The following is a 20,974-nucleotide window of genomic DNA, read 5'->3' as shown; positions in this document are numbered from 1 at the left end:
CTTGTCCGTTGATTATTTTTATCAGTTTGGAATTGCTTAGTTACTTCTGAATTGTGATGTATATTGTAGAACCGCCAGAGTCATGCACTTTTTTTCAACAGCAACCACATAATAATAATAATAATAATAATAATAATAATAATAATAATAATAATAATAATAATAATAATAATAATGGTGAGGAAATCCACGTTGATATGAGTGCAATACATATTAAGACTGAATATGAAACGGGAGCTTTCGAGAACCTAGTGAATTCTCTTTCTCCATAATAATAATAATAATAATAATAATAATAATAATAATAATAATAATAATAAATTATTATTATTATTATTATTATTATTATTATTATTATTATTATTATTTAGGTAGATTTTACCGCTTTTATTACACTAGTACTTTATGCCTCCATTGTACCGTCATTCGGTATATGCATATGGCACCGAAATAAAATAATCTCTTTATTTTATCATTCCTGATACCATTAGGAGAAATTTGAAGTGTTAGTTGCAATGCATGTTGGAAGATTATATCTTTGCTAAGGGTTCGTTTGTATATTCCTTTTACAACATTTTCTTTCCTTCTACTTGCGTCATCCAAGAACCCTCAAAGTCCCGGATATATTTTCTTTTTTCGATTTTTGGCGTTATCGGATCTCACATGTGGACGTGTTTTGCCGAGTAAGGGATGTGGTCTTTTATTTTGTTTTGTTTCCTTTCCTTACAGGAAATTTTCCTTCTTATTTTTGTGATTGATCTATTTCCCCCCGTGTTCGGATAGAAAAGGTCTTCAGGGAAGTGTATATATATCATCTTCAAGGTGGTTCTTTTTTCATAGAAAAGATATCATCTCTCTCTCTCTCTCTCTCTCTCTCTCTCTCTCTCTCTCTCTCTCTCTCTCTCTCTCTCTCATACGAACTTTTACGTACAAATACGCTCACACGCTGGTATTAGTTTTGGTGCCCCCTTTATTACGTCAAAGTAATAACATATATATATATATATATATATATATATATATATATATATATATATATATATATATATATATATAGGAGTTCTTATAATGCAGATAATGAACAAAATTTCTTTAATTCTTAAAAATATATTTTAAGGTTTGCCGCTGTGCTCTTTTATTATGATTATTTTTGCTGTTCCACTTTATTTTCATTTCGCTTTATTGTCTTGTCTCCTCAGCAGTCTGCCACATCTAGTAATTCTGTCTTCCGACTTCTGATACTGTTATTAGTGTGGCTTCATTAGCATATTCATTAAGCTGTTCCTAAATTAAGCAGTGCCAGACAACCGCAGCTTCTGTGGAGTCAAATGATTAGTTATTGTCTATGATTTTGATTTTGCCAAAGTATTCAGCTTTCGAACATTTATGGTTCCAAGAAGGCTTGTAGCTTTTTCCCTTGTCGTAAAGAAGTCGTCATTTTCTCATGATACCTGAATGTCTTTCTCCCCCTTCATCTGGACATGTTCATTGCGTTCGAGCTCATCGTCTTCCCCTTGTATCATCCCTTACTCTTCGGCTATTTTACTCACAAATGGCTCTACTTAACTCTCCTGTGCATCGCACTTGTCCTCTCTTTCTGTTTCTTAGCTTTATTTCTTCCCTTCTTCTTCATACCCGTTCCTTTCCCTCATACTTTAATGTCTCTCCTCCCTTTCTGCTATGCCTCTTTTTTTTTCCACACTTCCTCCCCTTCCTCCTTTCTTGCGGAAACCCACAAGTGACAATTACCGCAGGCGTGGAGTAATCGACGCCAAATCACATTATGCCACTCCGAGTTTGAGATAAATGATGCTGTGAGTCAATGATGCTGCTCAGGGGAAAGGAGATGATCATTTGCGCCTCCTTCTTCCCTAACTCCACCCCCTCCTCTCCCCCCCCTCCCTGTTATTTCCCCTCATATGTTACCCTCGAAGTCCCCTCAGATTCATCACCCCCAAAACACTTTGTCTTGAATGCCATCTGATTTTTATTGATTTTTTTTGTTTTGTTTTGTGTCTTCCTGTTATTTTCTCGGAGCCTTTTTCTTTCATGACAGCATGTTCAAAGACTGGATCTCTTGTAAGTTTCGTTTCATATGGTATTTGGATTATTTATTAACTTGGAAATCACAACGCACATCCTATTTCTCTGAATTCTGTTTTATTTTGTGTTACTTTCGCTATTTAACTGAGTAGTGATACTTTGCGTTACTCACAGCATACTCTTGTCTACCCAAGTTTATTATAAAAGGTATATAATAAAAAATCAGATTTTAGATTGGATGAATTAAGATGTTACCTCTGTAAGCAGGATTGTGTCAGACATAATCATATTAATGATAAAAATTATATGTTATATTCATTATTATTTAAAAGGAAATTATTGCTTAAGATCCACTGAGATTTTCGTTAGTCGTTTGGTGAAAAAGAAACCAAACGCTCTAGACTACAGAAAACTAGTCATGGAGCTTAGAAAAGCAATGCGAGATTGAATAGATACCAAGAGTAAAGAAGCTAAAAAACATACGTAAAATTTTAATCTGACATATCTTAATACAGTTCCGAAACACACACACTGTTACACACACACACACACACACACACACACACACACACACACATATATATATATATATATATATATATATATATATATATATATATATATATATATATATATATATATTTATATATATATATGTATAATATATATGTATATGTGTGTGTGCGTGCCCTATTTATATACGCATACAGACTTACAGTAGCATTCGTTTTGGGCCAGTCTTTTCCCAGGTTATGGTAAGCTGCCCTTAAGCACGGACATTACCATTCTCCGTGGGCATGGAGGGGTCAGGGGCGTGAGGTATAGTCTTTTTCCTGTACAAATTTAAAATATTAGAGTCAGATAGTCAAATTCTTCTGAATCAAATCAAGGGTGAATAGGCTGCCTGTAGAATGTATACGCCTGGCCATATATATATATATATATATATATATATATATATATATATATATATATATATATATATATATATATATATATATATATATATATATATATATATATATATATATATATATATATACATACATATACATACATACATACATATATATATATGTATATATATGTGTGTGTGTGAGTGTTTGCGAGTGTGTTCTGAAACACATATAAACGGATAACGTCATGTACGTACTCATCAAACACATTTCATAATGGAAGCAGTGATCTAATCGTAGGCGTTTTATGAAATGAAGCATAAAGGAATCGCGTAATTGGTTTGATACGTAAAATTTCATGATTATCATTAGTCTTCTATAGTTTTTAATTGATAATAATGTTGGTTGTGAATATATTGTTGATGTTATTATATTTTTTCTGTTTATGTAGGTTTCAGTATGCATATGCATGATTGTATGCTTCTGAAGTATGCACTCAGACGGTCTCTTTCAAATTTTCTTCCGGAATATCGCGCTAATTTCATATTTTGAGATCACTTGACATTTAAGTTTTTTCCCAAAAATGTCTGTTTACTGCTGCCATTTGCATATAATGATTCTTAAAGAACTTTAGGGAATATTGCTCTTAATAGAGTATGATGTATTACTGTTGATATGTTAGGCCTAGTATGCTTGCATTGATGATTGAAATTAATTTTTGTACGCTCCATGGTTTACCTTGGGATTGTTTTAGAAAATGATAGTTTGCTGTATAAAAATCAAGCTGCCACTGCAACTGAAGAAAGATGTGGTCAAACTTCATGCACGCACTTTCTCTCTCTCTCTCTCTCTCTCTCTCTCTCTCTCTCTCTCTCTCTCTCTCTCTCTCTCTCACACACACACACGTGCACTTTCACATACATATAATTGAATGATTGACATGGTAACGATTATGATAATTCACTTATGGAATCCCGTGCCTAGATTTAACTATTAAACAAAAGCCCATAATAGTGCCTATGAAACCAGGTTGAATAAAGAACAATTGGGGTATTCGCTTCTGAAGTAACTGATTACCTGGGAGCGCAAGGGTGCGTAGGGTGCGAGGCCATTGCCATTATCCCAGGGATACTGAGAACGGGAAGGACGTTGTCGGAGCAGTTGACCTTTGCAGGTTATTCATCTCCGGTCCAAACTTGGAAACGATTTATTTTCTACTATGATAACTATGATAATTTTAATCGTTATGAAAATCATTATAAGATCATTTAAATTTGTATAGCTGAAATTTTTGCACAGTATCAAATCACTTTTTTTTTTTTTATTCGGGCTTAATATGTTTATTCACGTATCTCTTTACAGCGAGACACTACGATGTCCTTTTGGATGAAAGACTGCAGACAAAAACAGAAATGTTAATGCCAATCGAGGGGTAAAGTGTGATTTCCCGTGAACTTCAGAGGAGAGAAAGACATTAATACGCCTGCGCACTCACGGAGAGCAAGAGTGAATTTGACAGACGGCTTAACGAACAATGTAGCATTGTAGTATCCATCAAACTGATATCAGAGTTTTTCGCTAATCAGAACGATACCTACCATTGTGATTGCCTTCTTTAGATTCCATTGTTTAGTGAGTAAAAATATTGGATGGTGCCAACTGCCCTCGTGTTTGGTCTGCCTGTCCGTTTGAGATGATTCTGACAAAAATGCGAGGCGAAAGAAAGATTGGTCCTTTTCATCTTAAATCAAAATGATTATTGTCAGTCAATGCCATTATTAGTCTAGCCCCATGTGTGTGTATGCTCATCTATTTATAGTCTGTTGGGACTGAGCTCTGCTCATATTGCCTTGTCTCTCTCTTTGCCCATTGTCACATATAGTCTTTTTTTTTCCTCAATGGCTGAAGCTTTGCTAAAGTATCCATGGGAATTGGTACATTTACTCTCTCTCTCTCTCTCTCTCTCTCTCTCTCTCTCTCTTTTCTTGCATGCCCTTTGATACAGGTGTCGGCCTCTTTGGCCATTTAGTGACCCTACACAAACCTAGCCATCAATGGCGTCGACAGCAAGTCAGTTATTTCAACGAGTGGCTCTTGCCTTCCCTTATAGGCGATTGGACATATGTTCTGCAGTCTGTTTTATTTTTTTTAACTGCTCTTGTCAATCATTTGAATGTCCTTTACTAAACTATTTTTTTCTTTATTTATGTTCTCGTGCGGAAGATGTAGTTCAATATATTTTTAGCGAGTGAGGAAATGAGACAACGCGAACTATTTAGGAGCTCAAAACTGATGTTTTTCTACTACATTATGATGTTTAAACCCAGAACTTGCTTTGTCTATTTTTTGTTGTGAATTCTGAAGGTATGGTGAAATCGTTTTGAAACTTCCACTCAATAAAGGTATTCAACTTGTTATCTTGATAATATAAGGCGATAGGATATGTCCTTTAACAGATGATAAATGAATGCAGTAAGGCGTGTATTTCTGTACATTAAAGTATTTCCTTTCCACCATGGAGAGAGAGAGAGAGAGAGAGAGAGGGTGTGTGTTCTGCTTCATGCTAAGATCAAGATTTCTAGATCTTGTTACGGAAATGATGATAGATAAAAAAAAAAAGGTAAATTGATATTTTCTCCTACCTCCTCTTTCTCTCTCTCCCAAATACCGCCCGCCCCCCCCCCTCCCCATCGTGGAGTGTGTCCTGTACAATTGCAAGGTCAGTCACATGTGAATGACAAAAGACTCATCGATAAACCTGATAAATGACATCCCGCCTCTATAATCCTCATCTCGCTACATTCAACTAATTAACCACAATAATAATTCATCAACCAAACAAAGCATTGAGCCGTAATTGAAATCTTCCTTGGGACAGCAGATATGTAGATTTGGCTTTGCCCTCCCCCTCTCTCTCTCTCTCTCTCTCTCTCTCTCTCTCTCTCTCTCTCTCTCTCTCTCTCTCTCCAGTTACTCACAAGAACTCGTACTTTTATTGCTATTATTATTACTATTATAGTACATACGCTGCTATTGCCATTGATGTTATAATACATTCAAAATAGAGCATAAACAATAATTTTACTTGATCCGTAATGTCCATTGATAAACTTGTGTTTTGGTATTCATATTTTTGTTGAGGATCTTTTTGGAATAATTTTCTGCAAATTTACTTCTCGGAAGATTTCCAGGGTCTATTAAGCGACATGATCATTTGTCTCTTAGGACGCACAGTGCCTTAGGATCGATGGTTTTATTGAGGCGTTTATTGGAAATCGACTTTAATTGCCTTTTTGGATAGACCTTTCTTCTCCCTACTGTCAGTCAACATCATTTGTCACCGCACGATCCATTCAGTTTTTTCGTGCTGTTGTTGCTGTTGCTGCTTTTGCTTTCCTTATTATTGCCGCGTTGAAATGTTATTGTGCCGTTTCGTGGATGCAGCCGCGAATATATATAACGCTTTTATCCTGATTAAATGCACGCTTATTTATCTTTTTCTTTACCGAAAAGTTTTGAAAGTATTAAAAATGAAAATTTATGATTCCCACGTCATCGCATTAATCATGATTAATTATCATTATTGATTAAGGGACAGCCTGTGTGCGCGGAGACGTTCTCAATGGCACGAGTATTTTGAGGCTAGGTTTGTTGCCCAGAAGGTCCAGCTAATATTTTCACTTTAAGGTATGCGCAAGATATCGTGCCCGCGGTTTGGCGTTCGAGCTGCCATTCTGAAATAAACATGCTTTTTTTAAATAAAATATATCCTACGATATCCCTCATTCTTATGTGCTAGGCTAAGGCTCTTCATTTACTGATAAGTTGCGGTAGACGTATTGTTATACTGTATATGTTGTCTTAAATACCAGGCGAATGAATGAGACATACATACATACACACACACATACATACATACATACATACATACATACATACATACATACATACATACATACATACATACATACATACATACATACATACATTTGCACATTTTTACATTCATACATATAAGTAAAGCTTGTCGTAAATCTTCGTGAGATTGCTAATCAAAGGATAGGTCCAGGAAGTATGAGGATATTGCCTGGCAGAGGGAAGAAATCGTTTATACCAATAAGGAGAAACCTATATGACAACACTGGAGAAAAAGCGCGCAATGACCAAGCGCGAAGAAAATATTGGGGCTGAAGAATATTCCCGAAGTCCTGATACAACATAGGATGTGCTAGAAAGGAAGAATTCAGTGAAAAGAGTGAGATGCGTAAAATATGCACCTGCTAATTTTGTTAGGCTCCTTATCCTCAAGTTATATAATGATAATCCAAAAGTATGAGCCAGGTCGGGAAATTAATGCATAAGAAGTCAACATTTTCTTGTATTAAAAACATGTGAACTGGAGGCGAATGGTAAAATGAAAGCAGTTCTTTCTTCACCTCCCTTGCGCCCATATCACTTGTTGCAATTGCCCTTTAGTTACAAGTGGTTTTCCCACGGCCAGTGCTATCTATTCCGGCTGGTCCGTTTTGAAAATCTTTTCTTGTATTAATACTCCTCTTACGCTACATTATCAGCATGGAATTAAAAGTAGGATTCGGAAACCTGGAGTTGTAAGTGCTAGGACTTGTTTACTATCCAGTCTGAAGAAACCAGCTCAAAACGTTGTTCCATCATTTTGCAGCCAAAGTATATTTTTATATCTTAATTTTAACGTTTCGGCACTGCCCCGGTGCGATTTCCAAAATCTGCTGAAGTTAGTAAAAATATAAGGATTCTAGAATCTATATTGAATAGATTAGATAAGCCAGCCTTAAACCTTGATGGCAGTTCATTTCTTTTATACGTAATGTAAATATGTTTTACAATATCATATCCTCACTTTTAAAATATCAGACATTCATTGTATTTTTACTTTTCTAATGCAGTATTTACTTTTATTATATTCATATTATGAATATAATAAAAGTATGTACTGTATTAGAAAAGTGAAAATACAATGAGTGTCTGAAATTTAAAAAGTGAGGATATGATATTATCAAACATTTTTACATTATGCACAAAGGAAATGAACTGCCATCAAGGTTTAAGGCTGGCTTATTTAATCTATTCAATATAGATTCTAGAATCCTTATCTCTTGTTCATTCATGGATTTTGTTAATATTCTAAAATTCTCTCTGTTTATGGCTTCGTCACATAAATTTTGGAGGTGGCACTGTGTTGGTCGATTCGAGAGGAAAGATTCTTTATGCTAGAACCGATATATTCGAAACTGCAATTGAAACACCTGGATTTGATGTGTTCGTCTGTTGTTTATAAAATTACAAGTTCCAAATGCAGTTTGAAATTATATCAGCTCTAGTAAAAAGAATCTTTCCTCTCGAATCGGTCAACACAGAGCTGTCAATTCAGTTGCAGCCATACCACTGGTAAGAGCTATGCAGTCAGCAATAAGAGACCTGCAAAAATTCATGTATTGTGACCATAAATAGAGAGGATTTTAGAATATTGACAAAACCCAGAAATGAACAAGAGCTAAGGATCTAGTTTGATTAGATTAAACCTTGATGGCAGTTCATTTCCTTTGTACATAATATAAATATGTTTTACATCATTATTTCCGAAATTTTTAAATGTTGAGTTTTTAATTTTAGACCTTTATTGTATACTTATGATTTTAATATTGTATATAATTTAATCACATCCATGTCTTTTACTCATTCCAGCTGATTATGAAAATGGCTAAAATGAAAATGAACCTGAATCCGAATCTTTCCATTTCGAATTATAAACACTCGCATATATGCATAATCAAACAGTAAAATTAATTGTTATACATATGTATATACACATACATTAAAAGCATATATATATATATATATATATATATATATATACACACGTGAAAAAGTGACCAGTAGATTCTACATATACAGAATATATGTGTGTGTATATATATATATATATATATATATATATATATATATATATATATATATATATATATATATCTGCTATATAATCTTGTATAGAATCTACTGGTACTTTTTCCTATATATATATATATATATATATATATATATATATATATATATATATATATATATGTATATATATATATATATATATATGTATTTTATGTGTATGTATAACATATGTATATTTTCTGCTTAATTATGCATATAAGAGTGTTTATAATTCAAAATGGAAAAAGATTTCGATTCAGGTATGTATATATATATATAGAGATATATAAATCTATATATTACATATATATATATATATATATATATATATATATAAAGAAGGTATATATATATATATACTGCAGCGCCACAAAACGTGTCCTTTTAATATCCAATTCACTCACTCGGAAATAATATATTTCACATATGCTACCAAGGGAATTTTTTTAAGTTGATAATAAGTCCACCGGGTCCCGTGGATCGAACCAGCGACGGACGAGGAATCAGACTACAGTGACGCACTCAGCTGAATCGGCCACAGAGAGGTATAAGGGAATAACATCTCCTCACAACTCTCACCCTGGTTTAACTCAGGTGGTGTTTTTAAGGCTGGAGACTATATTCACCTAATTCCTCTGCTATGCTGACCGTAGTGCTTGTCGCACGTAACATATTATGACTATTTATCACATCATCGCGATTCATATATACAATCAGAAAGCTACAAACGTCCTTTAATATCAATTCACTCTACCTCGGAAATAATATTTTTTCATATATGTTACCGAAGGGGAATTTTAAGTTGATAATAAGTCCACCGTCCCGTGGGATCGAACCAGCGACGGACGAGGAATCAGGACTACAGTGACGCACTAAGCGAAATCGGCCACAAGAGAGGTATAAGTGAATAACATCTCCCGTCAACTCACCCGTCGAACTCAGGTGTTTTGCGTTTGGAGACGATATCCACCCACCTCTGCCATGTTGACCGTGTAGTGCGTTTGTCACAATAGCCATATTATGACTATTTATCACATCACCGTGATTCATATACAATCAGAAAGCTACAAACGTCCTTTAATATCCAATTCACTCTACCTCGAAATAATATATTTTCATATATGTTACTGAAGGGGAATTTTTAAGTTGATAATAAGTCCACCGTCCCGTGGGATCGAACCAGCGACGGACGAGGAATCAGGACTACAGTGACGCACTAACGAAATCGGCCACAAGAGAGGTATAAGTGAATAACATCTCCGTCAACTCACCCGTCGAACTCAGGTGTTTTGCGTTTGGAGACGATATCCACCCACCTCTGCCATGTTGACCGTGTAGTGCGTTTGTCGCACGTAGCCATATTATGACTATTTATCACATCACCGTGATTCATATACAATCAGAAAGCTACAAACGTCCTTTGTCCTTAATATCCAATTCACTCTACCTCGAAAATAATATATTTTCATATATGTTACCGAAGGGAATTTTTAAGTTGATAATAAGTCCACCGTCCCGTGGGATCGAACCAGCGACGGACGAGGAATCAGGACTAGTTCGACGCACTAGCGAAATCGGCCACAAGAGAGGTATAAGTGAATAACATCTCCCGTCAACTCACCCGTCGAACTCAGGTGTTTTGCGTTTGAGACGATATCCACCCACCTCTGCCATGTTACCAACTTAAAAATTTGTCGCACGTAACCATATTATGACTATTTATCACATCACCGTGATTCAGTACAATCAGAAAGCTACAAACGTCCTTTAATATCCAATTCACTGTATATCTATCACGGTGATGTGATAAATAGTCATAATATGGCTACGTGCGACAAACGCACTACACGGGTCAACATGGCAGAGGTGGGTGGATATCGCCTCCAAAACGCAAAACACCTGAGTTCGACGGGTGAGTTGACGGGAGATGTTATTCACTTATACCTCTCTTGTGGCCGATTTCGCTAGTGCGTCACTGTAGTCCTGATTCCTCGTCCGTCGCTGGTTCGATCCCACGGACGGTGGACTTATTATCAACTTAAAAATTCCCTTCGGTAACATATATGAAAATATATTATTTCCGAGGTAGAGTGAATTGATATTAAAGGACGTTTGTAGCTTTCTGATTGTATATGAATCACGGTGATGTGATAAATAGTCATAATATGGCTACGTGCGACAAACGCACTACACGGTCAACATGGCAGAGGTGGGTGGATATCGTCTCCAAACGCAAAACACCTGAGTTCGACGGGTGAGTTGACGGGAGATGTTATTCACTTATACCTCTCTTGTGGCCGATTTCGCTAGTGCGTCACTGTAGTCCTGATTCCTCGTCCGTCGCTGGTTCGATCCCACGGGACGGTGGACTTATTATCAACTTAAAAAATTCCCCTTCGGTAACATATATGAAAATATATTATTTCCGAGGTAGAGTGAATTGGATATTAAAGGACGTTTGTAGCTTTCTGATTGTATATGAATCACGGTGATGTGATAAATAGTCATAATATGGCTACGTGCGACAAACGCACTACACGGTCAACATGGCAGAGGTGGGTGGATATCGTCTCCAAACGCAAAACACCTGAGTTCGACGGGTGAGTTGACGGGAGATGTTATTCACTTATACCTCTCTTGTGGCCGATTTCGCTAGTGCGTCACTGTAGTCCTGATTCCTCGTCCGTCGCTGGTTCGATCCCACGGGACGGTGGACTTATTATCAACTTAAAAATTCCCTTCGGTAACATATATGAAAATATATTATTTCCGAGGTAGAGTGAATTGATATTAAAGGACGTTTGTAGCTTTCTGATTGTATATGAATCACGGTGATGTGATAAATAGTCATAATATGGCTACACGCATGCGACAAACGCACTACACGGTCAACATGGCAGAGGTGGGTGGATATCGCCTCCAAACGCAAAACACCTGAGTTCGACGGGTGAGTTGACGGGAGATGTTATTCACTTATACCTCTCTTGTGGCCGATTTCGCTAGTGCGTCACTGTAGTCCTGATTCCTCGTCCGTCGCTGGTTCGATCCCACGGGACGGTGGACTTATTATCAACTTAAAAATTCCCTTCGGTAACATATATGAAAATATATTATTTCCGAGGTAGAGTGAATTGGATATTAAAGGACGTTTGTAGCTTTCTGATTGTATATGAATCACGGTGATGTGATAAATAGTCATAATATGGCTACGTGCGACAAACGCACCACACGGTCAACATGGCAGAGGTGGGTGGATATCGCTTCCAAACGCAAAAACACTCGAGTTCGATTTATGAGTTGGACGGAGATGTTATTCACTTATACCCTCTTGTATTTATTTCGCGAAGTGCGCCACTGTAGTCCTGATTCTCGTCTGTCGCTGGTTCGATCCCACGGGATCATGGACTTATTATCAACTTAAAAATTCCTCTGCAACATATATGAAAATATATTATTTCCGAGTAAAAGAGTGAATTGATATTAAAGGACGTTTGTAGCTTTCTGATTTGTGATATGAATCAATGCAGATGGATAAATATCATATAGAGTATATATATATATATATATATATATATATATATATATATATATATATATATATACCTGTATATATATGTATAAGATCTGTATATATACGTAAATGGATGTATGTGTGTGTTTATGTTCCAGCATAACCATGAAACACATTGAGCAATTTCAACCAAACTTCGTATACATATGACTTACTATCTAGAAAAGAATACTGTGGAGGGTAAGACAACACTAGCACCAAAGCAGGTGGGGGTGGGAAGGGCTTCCCTGAAATAGGGCTGGTTCTGCCTGTAGATTTAGTGATTAAATGAACTCTATGGGTTCATCATACCTCATTTCGGTGTACATATGACTTACTATCTGGAAAAGAATGCTGTGGGGGTAAGGCATCACTGGCACCAAAGGGGGTGGCATGTAAAAATAACCAAAAACGACAGATATTAGTGTCAAATCCATAGTTTTCAAGGTTGCCGAGATGAGTAGCAAACTCCCAATGCCCTTTAAGTCCAAGTTCAGCCCCGATAGGAAGGAGGGGAGAGAAAGGATGAAAAATAAAATGTCAATAATGATGGATATTAGTGTCTAATCTAGTTATCTGAGGTCGCTGAGATGAATCAGTGACATTCCCGATGTCCTTAAGTCAAGTTCCAGCCCCAATAGGAATGTGTGGGTGAAATATAAATGTCAAAATAAGGCTTTGTAATTGAAGCAACTTCATCTTAACAGTGAAATGGAGAGTGTGAGAAGGAGAAGAGTGAGAGAGAGCAGAGGGGTGTGGGAGGAGAGAGGAGAGAGAGAGAGAGAGAGAGTGGTGTTAGGGAGGAGAAAGGGGAAGGTAGAGGGGAAAGAGAGAGAGTACAGAGTTGGAGAGAGAGAGGGAGAACAGAGGGTGTACAGGGAGTTAGAAGGAGAGAGAAAGAGAGAGAGAGAGAGAGAGAGAGAGAATGCCAGGGAAGGGAGAGAGAGAGAGAGAGAGAGTTTATTGGTTGTCATTCAGAGATTTCCCGGGCAGCACCGGGTTGGTCAGCTTGTATATACAGTATATAAATCTCAGGAAGGACTAACCTAGGACTTCTCACCCGGAGGGTGGCCGTGACAGGAATTTTCACTCAGTTGGTTTACATCCGTAAGTCGGTGACTTTATTTCAATTTCAAACATCAACTAATGTTGCGACATTAGAGTGCAATCTTACATCCTTGCGTCAAAAGTGTATGCATATAACTTCAAAATAAACATTTGGTACTTTTCTTAGATCTCCTGAATTTCGAATCTTTTCCATTTCGAACTATAAAACGCGCATATCTGCATAATCAGTGATATATCTGCATAATCATATAGTATATATATATATATATATATATATATATATATATATATATATATATATATATTATATATATATATATATATATATATATATATATATATATATATATAAACTTCTAATTTTATGATTAATTATGCATATATGCGTGTGTTTATAGTTCAAATAGAAATATTCGAATTCAGGTTCACTTTTTTAGCACTATTATCTAATGAATGTTTTTTTTCAACCTGGTTGCTCAGTATAATCGACATAAATGATTGCTTTAATTTTTCTGTAGAACACAAGCCGAAAGAGTGGGAGTGCAGGAGATCTAGGGAAAGTACCAAATGTTTTTGTAAGTTATGCTTATATACTGTTGGCACAAGGATGTAAGATTGCGCTCTAATTTGGCAACATTAGTTGATGTTTGAAATTGCAATAAAGTTATCGACTTAACAAAGATGCCGAACGAATGTAGATTTACCAACTGGGTGAAAATCCCTGTCACGACAGTCCTCCGGGTGAGAAGTCCTAGATTAGTCCCTCGTGAGAGAAAGGTATGTATCAGGGGAAGGGTGGTATCTGGGCGTCTCTAAGATACTCCTTGATAGGTCACGCTCGAGCCTCCACCTCCGTCGGCTTCTTCTCTAATTGGATCATTACCACGAGTAGTTGCCCGACTAACCACGATATGGCACGTGGTGGTTAGGTAGGGGCGGCACAAGAGGCCACTAGTTAAAGAATAGGGGGAGTTGGGTCGGGGGTAGGGTCCCTTAGAAGAGGGAGGTGAAGTGTTAAAAAAAGGCAAGGATTAGAGGCCTTGTAGTATGATAATTATTGAAATTTTAGCTTTTCCTTTGTTCATTTAACCTTTCTGTTCCGCTTCGAAAGAAATACAAGGTGACGGAGAATTAATCCCGATTTCTTTTTTCAAATCCATTTCATTCTGCGCATTTTACTGAGGATTACAAAAATCTGAACAGTGAAAGTGCATTTCTCTATTGCTAGCATGACACGTTTTTGCTTTATTTTTTGAGTTGTTTTAATTTCGTTTTTTTTTCTACTTCGTCACTTCTATCGACAGAACATTTCTTACTTTAGATCAGTTTACATGCAACCTCTAAGGAGAGGAAAACATAGAAGAGGCCTTTGGTAATCGTGGGAGAATGGAACTTGCCGTGTTAACTCTTTTATTTTATGACATAAAATTTTATTTTATGGAAGCGTCGTAAAATTGAACGAGATTGAAAATTGCTGTACTAACTGAACACTTTAATATTCATCACCCTCTACACACACGCATCTAAGACAGTCGGGCAGTGCTTGGGTGACGATTGCGGGGACCGAGTTCGATCCTATTCAACCAGACTTGATGAAAAACCAAAAGTCCGTACCCTTTAGACGTCGCCCACTCCAAAAAAGGGAAAAGGGCTGATGGCTAAATTATTACATGTGTGCGTGAGTGTGCGTGTGTGTATTGGCCGGCATGTTTGTATGTATGAATGCATATATTGGCTAATGAAGTTGATTATATGATAGAAATCCTGAAACAATGCACGGAATTGGGTAGCCATTGAACCTGAGAAAAACATACATAAGATATTGGTAGTCAGAGGAACACTGGGAACTGCTTACGTGTAATGTCCTTTTAAATTTAATTGAAAGACTGTCCCAAACTCAAGCATTGTAAATCGTTTGTACGAATGTTGTCGACGCCGGTACTTTTTTTAATTCTAATAATGATAGTTCTAGTATAAATAAAGTTAAGTGACAAAAGTCCCACAGCTCTCTGTCATTGCCATCAGTAACATCTCTTGTTGTTGATGAAGTGCACTAAATTGTGATACACGTCAGAAAAATGGCACTGCGTGTGGATTTCCGTATTACATAAGTGTTTGACATTAAAGGACCAGGAACAGCCAACATGTTGACATTATATAATTAAGGAAGTGAAAGTCATGCAGATTCAGAAGCTATATTTTCTAACATACACATGTGGAGGCAGAATTGATCCTGTTAAGATCCCTTCAAATTTCAATTATTCATAAACCTCATAACAAGCTGTATTCGACTTCGAGAACTGACATTAACTGATAAAAATTTCACAGTTAGATAATTCTTATTCACATTCAGCGTCTTGTGTCTGGAAAATAATTAATCTCTTATGAGATTCTACTTATTTACAGAAGCGATTATTTCATAGGTTGCACGGGGAATATGTATTAGGGGTCAGGTAACTACGATATTTTTCACCGAAGTTACATATTTAATGAGATCGTATCTTATTTTATTCCGTCCATATTAAAATCTTTGAGTCGCCGACAGATCGCACGATGAGAATCCTGATTGCGTAAACCAAGTCGGAAAAGAGATGCGAGGAGGTCGAACGGGCTTGCGCGCTCTCGCTAGTTACCCCCAGCAGAGGAGGTTCCTTTCTTAGAAAGAAGGCAATAAACAGAATTCCCTTTCGCATACCAACAGTCATATCCGGGGCAACGAAATCTCCCGACCGCAGTTTATTTAAGTATACGAGAGCACATTTCCATCCCCGAGACCATTTCCCTTTTGACCTGAAATAAATAAGTATGGAAGTGAGATAGAGAGAGATATCACACAAGCAGCCCCCGAGGTCTTCAACCTTTATTATATTATATCTCATTGCTAACCGGAGGGCCGCTAAGAACTTCTTCTGTGTAATTAAAATGGCAACGGCGGGTCCTAAACAGAATCGGGACAATACTTGCCTCCCAGCTTTCCCTATAATTGAATTGGGAATGAAGCCATAGATTAATCTGAGAGGGAGAGAGTTTTCCTAATGGTATTCGCTCTCCGTTTCGCTGAGGTTCGTTTTGGCTTTTATGTTATACATTTTTTTGTTCTCGAAGTTTTCCTTTCTTTGTTTGCCATTTCGGGAAGAAGGAGGAACGAGAATGAAATAGCACTTGAAGAACATTTCGTCTGTAGCAAAGACCTCGTTTCTGATCATAGTCATTGAAGGTGTAATTTGGTTACGTCCTCCTCTTCATCGTTTTTTTTCTTCTCTGTCTCTGTCTGCCGTTCGCTTGGGAATCATTAGTATGGATCGAAGTGAATGAGATGGAAGCGATAGAGGGCGTAGTGTGATCACTTCTCACCTCTCATATCGAGTCAAAGAAAAAAAAATCATGGACAGAAATTTCATGTTGGGTTTCAGAAGGGTTCGTCGTGACGGAGGAGAGGGGAAAAGCGTGTGCCAGGGATGGAAAACACTTGAAGGGACTCGCAGGTTAATAGTGTTACTAAAATGTACTAGAGGTGAGGTGTGTTCTGTATCGTGAGGAGTATTAGTATTTTTGTTATGTTGCTTTTTTCCGATTCCTTGGCGCTCCATAGTGATAAAGGTTTTGTCCCTACATGGCGTCAATAGTCTCGGTACTCCATGACAATCATTTTTGAATAGGCTCTTTTTGATAAAGGTTGTTATACCTGTCATTATAAAGATCCTGTTTACCTTCCTCATTTCTGTCATTATCATCATCGAAGCACGCACAGAGAAGAGAGAGTGGGTGAGAGAGAGAGAGAGAGAGAGAGAGAGAGAGAGAGAGAGAGAGAGAGAGAGAGAGAGAGAGGCGACGACACGGATGAAAGGAGTGGCTTCCCAGTCACCATGGGCAACGTTGGTTAATTAAAATTTCCCGCTGAAAAATTACCAATGTCAATGCGGTGTTTCTCCTGCGTAATTGGAGAGTGAATACTTAATAAGCTCTTTCGCTCGGTGGTGGCATAGTGAGTTTTCTCAATACCTTCGCCTTGACACAGACTCTATCAATGAGTCGAGTACCTGAAGATGGTGGCAAAGCGGGGTGTTGTGGGATCGGGTTAGGAGAGGGATATTTGGGAAGGGGGTTGGGTAAGAGAGAGAGAGAGAGAGAGAGAGAGAGAGAGACGCTTCAGAGATCGGTAGGTGGTTCTTGAAGCTTTTCAGGGGTGTTTTGCCCTAATAGGTCTTCAAGTATCTATAATGTTGGCGCTGGATGGAACCTTCCGATTATCATTACTTCTGGCAGGGAAGCAAATTGGCGAAAATAAAATTGCTCTTCTCTCTCTCTCTCTCTCTCTCTCTCTCTCTCTCTCTCTCATATTTTCTTTAGTCCCCTTGTTTAATTGTATATATGTAAAATCCGAAAACAGATGAGCTCTTTGGCCTGATTTAAAATTTTCATATTTCATATTGTTATGGAATGTAAACGTACGTAATAACATTAGCAAACACAAAATACTGTGAGATGATGGAAGTATTATATCAGTATTTCTTGCAAATGCGTGCACGAGAGAGAGAGAGAGAGAGAGAGAGAGAGAGAGAGAGAGAGAGAGAGAGAGAGAGAGAGAGAGAGAGAGAAGTGAGGGGAGGGAAGGAGGCCTTCCTTTTGTGAGTTTCTTGCCTATGTACATTGAGGCTTTAATTTCCGAATTGTGAGAGTGAGAAGTTGAAGAAGAAGAAGAATCGAAGCAGATCTTATCTCCAAATCCCCGTGAAGAGAGAGGAGATATACAGTAAGAATAGGGGTTATCTTAGTTGACCGATTGCGCCTGTCAAAGGAAAAGCAACATACCCACCGTCGGAATTGCATCAAAGGGCTTCGATGTTTGATTTGTTGTATGCCTTTTGGGTATGTACGGGAGCTCAATGCCAGATGCCATTTGCTTGGGAAAGTTTCTGTAGCGATCGGATCTTGAAAGCGAGATCCCTAAAGTCTTTTTGTTCAAACCGGATTGCGATCACTGCATTCAAACCTTTACCGGAGGTTTTGCTGGGAATAGACTTCTTTCAGTAGAATCGAAGATGGCTAAAAGGGGTCGGTCTTCTCTACGGAGCAGCTATTGGGAATGGTTAAAATTATATCATTAAGCTTTCCCATAGAAAAAGTAAGGGACATTGGCGATGTTCGGCGCGTTATTATGTTCGGCTGAATCTGAACATGTTTTGTCGTCTTTTAGTATATAGACGAGGGCCCTGTTGCAGGCAGTGAGCTGTCACTTACGAAATTTCTCATTTATGTGTGATGAATTAGTAAGGCACCTTTTAACATTTGGTCAAGACAGATGTTGCCCATAATTCTTTGGTTGGGCACTGAACATGGTGGGGCCTCCTGTTTGGTGAGTCCTGGGTTGGTGGTCCTGCCGTTAAGGTGTACTTGTTGATTTCTTATTTCTTGTATCAAACACTTTTTCTAGTCGAGTAATCTATTTTCCAGCAGTTTTCTTCATTGCTTTTGTTTTCGCCGGTCTTTGGTTTTTTTGCGCTTTATATATATCAAGCTCATGCATTTTAACCTGTGTCTTTTATTTCAGTCATCTTCATCACGATCATAATTGTCATTATTATTATGTTAGTTCTATCTTTTCCTGATTCCTTTGATTGTATAGAAAATTTTAATTCAAAAATTCGCTAATCCCTTCAGTAAGTTAAGTAAGTTTTAATGTGTGGGCTCGTTTGAAATTTAATAAATTTAATGACATTACTGTTAAAGCATTAATCAGATTGCAAATTTTCTTGAAGTTGATAACTTGTTTTATGTCGAACTCTCCCGTTTACAAATACATTATTGTTGCTGGGCAGAATTTGAAAAACTCTTTTCACTAAAAGGTGGAAAAGATGACTGCATTTTAAGTCATCATTGATGTTTCATTTTGCGATTACTGCTTTTTTTTAGGTATTTTATTTTTTTATATTTTTATTAATTCGGTTTTATAGCGAGCGAGCGCGCGCGCACACACACACACACACACACACACACACACACACACACACACACACACACACACACACACATGTATATATATATATATATATATATATATATATATATATATATATATATATATATATATATATATATACATACATACATACATATATGTATATACAGTATATACATACATACATATGTACATGCTATTACTTTTCCGCTTAAAATTTGTTAACTGTAGGAGGTACTATTCGTTTTAAACAACATTTTTTGGATAAAGTTGCTGTACCATGCGGCCACAGATGGTCATGTGGACCTATCCCGTTGTTATTCACGGCAGTACTGACTGTCGAAGGGAGAAAATACTCGGTACATGGCTGACCGTCGATCAGCGAGGTCATGAAACATTTGGCTGGTTAGTATCTGCATGGAACGTTATCCTCCTGAACATCAGTCAGGGCGGGGCATATTGAGGGCAAGATTAGAAACGTAATTGTAACACTATATAAAGCAAGCCAGCTCTCGCTTGTACAATCACACAATGTCTGCCTTTGTAAATATGTAAGGTTTTTAAACGGAAGTTATCTCATAACGGTAAGATTTCTTTCTGCAGATTTGAAAATAAAAAATATTTTTTTTTACAGTGGAGATTCAGTAATGGTGGTAAATAATCAAATATCATAGCGGAACAATTTGAAGAAATTTTTATTAATTTCGCAGACAGATGTGTAACACACAATCAGTATGATTTTGTAAGAAATTTGCTATATATTTTATTTTCTCTGAGTTAGTAGAAATGTCTGGTATTCACAAACATCAACATCATTCCGATATAATTTTCATTTATAATATTTTCCCGACCTTTTATAATTTTATTTTATTTTTTACAGAGTCAATTCCATGGATTCGTTTTTGTGTAAACGAAATGTAAAGAGACTTGTAAGCTTCATTCAGAATGTCGAGAGGAATTATCTTAAATAATTTATTGCTCAAAGTATTGATGACAGATTTGAAAATATAGACAAAACGAATAAAGGCAAAAGCTAACGGGATAGGGTAAAAGAAAAATAAAATAAAGTCTCTCAGGTATGGAAGAACTGATGGTAGATCAATCTCTCTCTCTCTCTCTCCTCTCTCCTCCTCCTCTCCTCTCCTCTCTCCTCAAAACACACATGAAAGGAGGATGCCCGTCATTCCTTTGCAAACCCTCTCCCTGCCGTGGAGCTTCTGCCTCAAACCTCTTTCAGGATCCTCATTACGCCCCCGTCGTCTCAGGCCCTTTCATGGAGGTCTCTACACTTTGGTGCGAACTGTATATGATAGCTGGTCGTAATTAAGCGTGCAGAGTTAAATACGGGAACAAAATGACTCTACATGTGATATATACTTAATTGCTTTAGTCAAAGGGATACTTGGCTGAGGGGTTCCACGGGTACGGGTGAAGAGAAAGGGGGTTTTTAGTTTTTTTGTCCGGGGTTTCGTAATTACCGAAGTAAGAGAGAGA

The sequence above is a fragment of the Macrobrachium rosenbergii genome, chromosome 51 (genome assembly GCF_040412425.1).
Source record: "Macrobrachium rosenbergii isolate ZJJX-2024 chromosome 51, ASM4041242v1, whole genome shotgun sequence".
Taxonomy (NCBI): Eukaryota; Metazoa; Arthropoda; class Malacostraca; order Decapoda; family Palaemonidae; genus Macrobrachium; species Macrobrachium rosenbergii.
Note: the sequence above shows the minus strand (reverse complement) of the source record.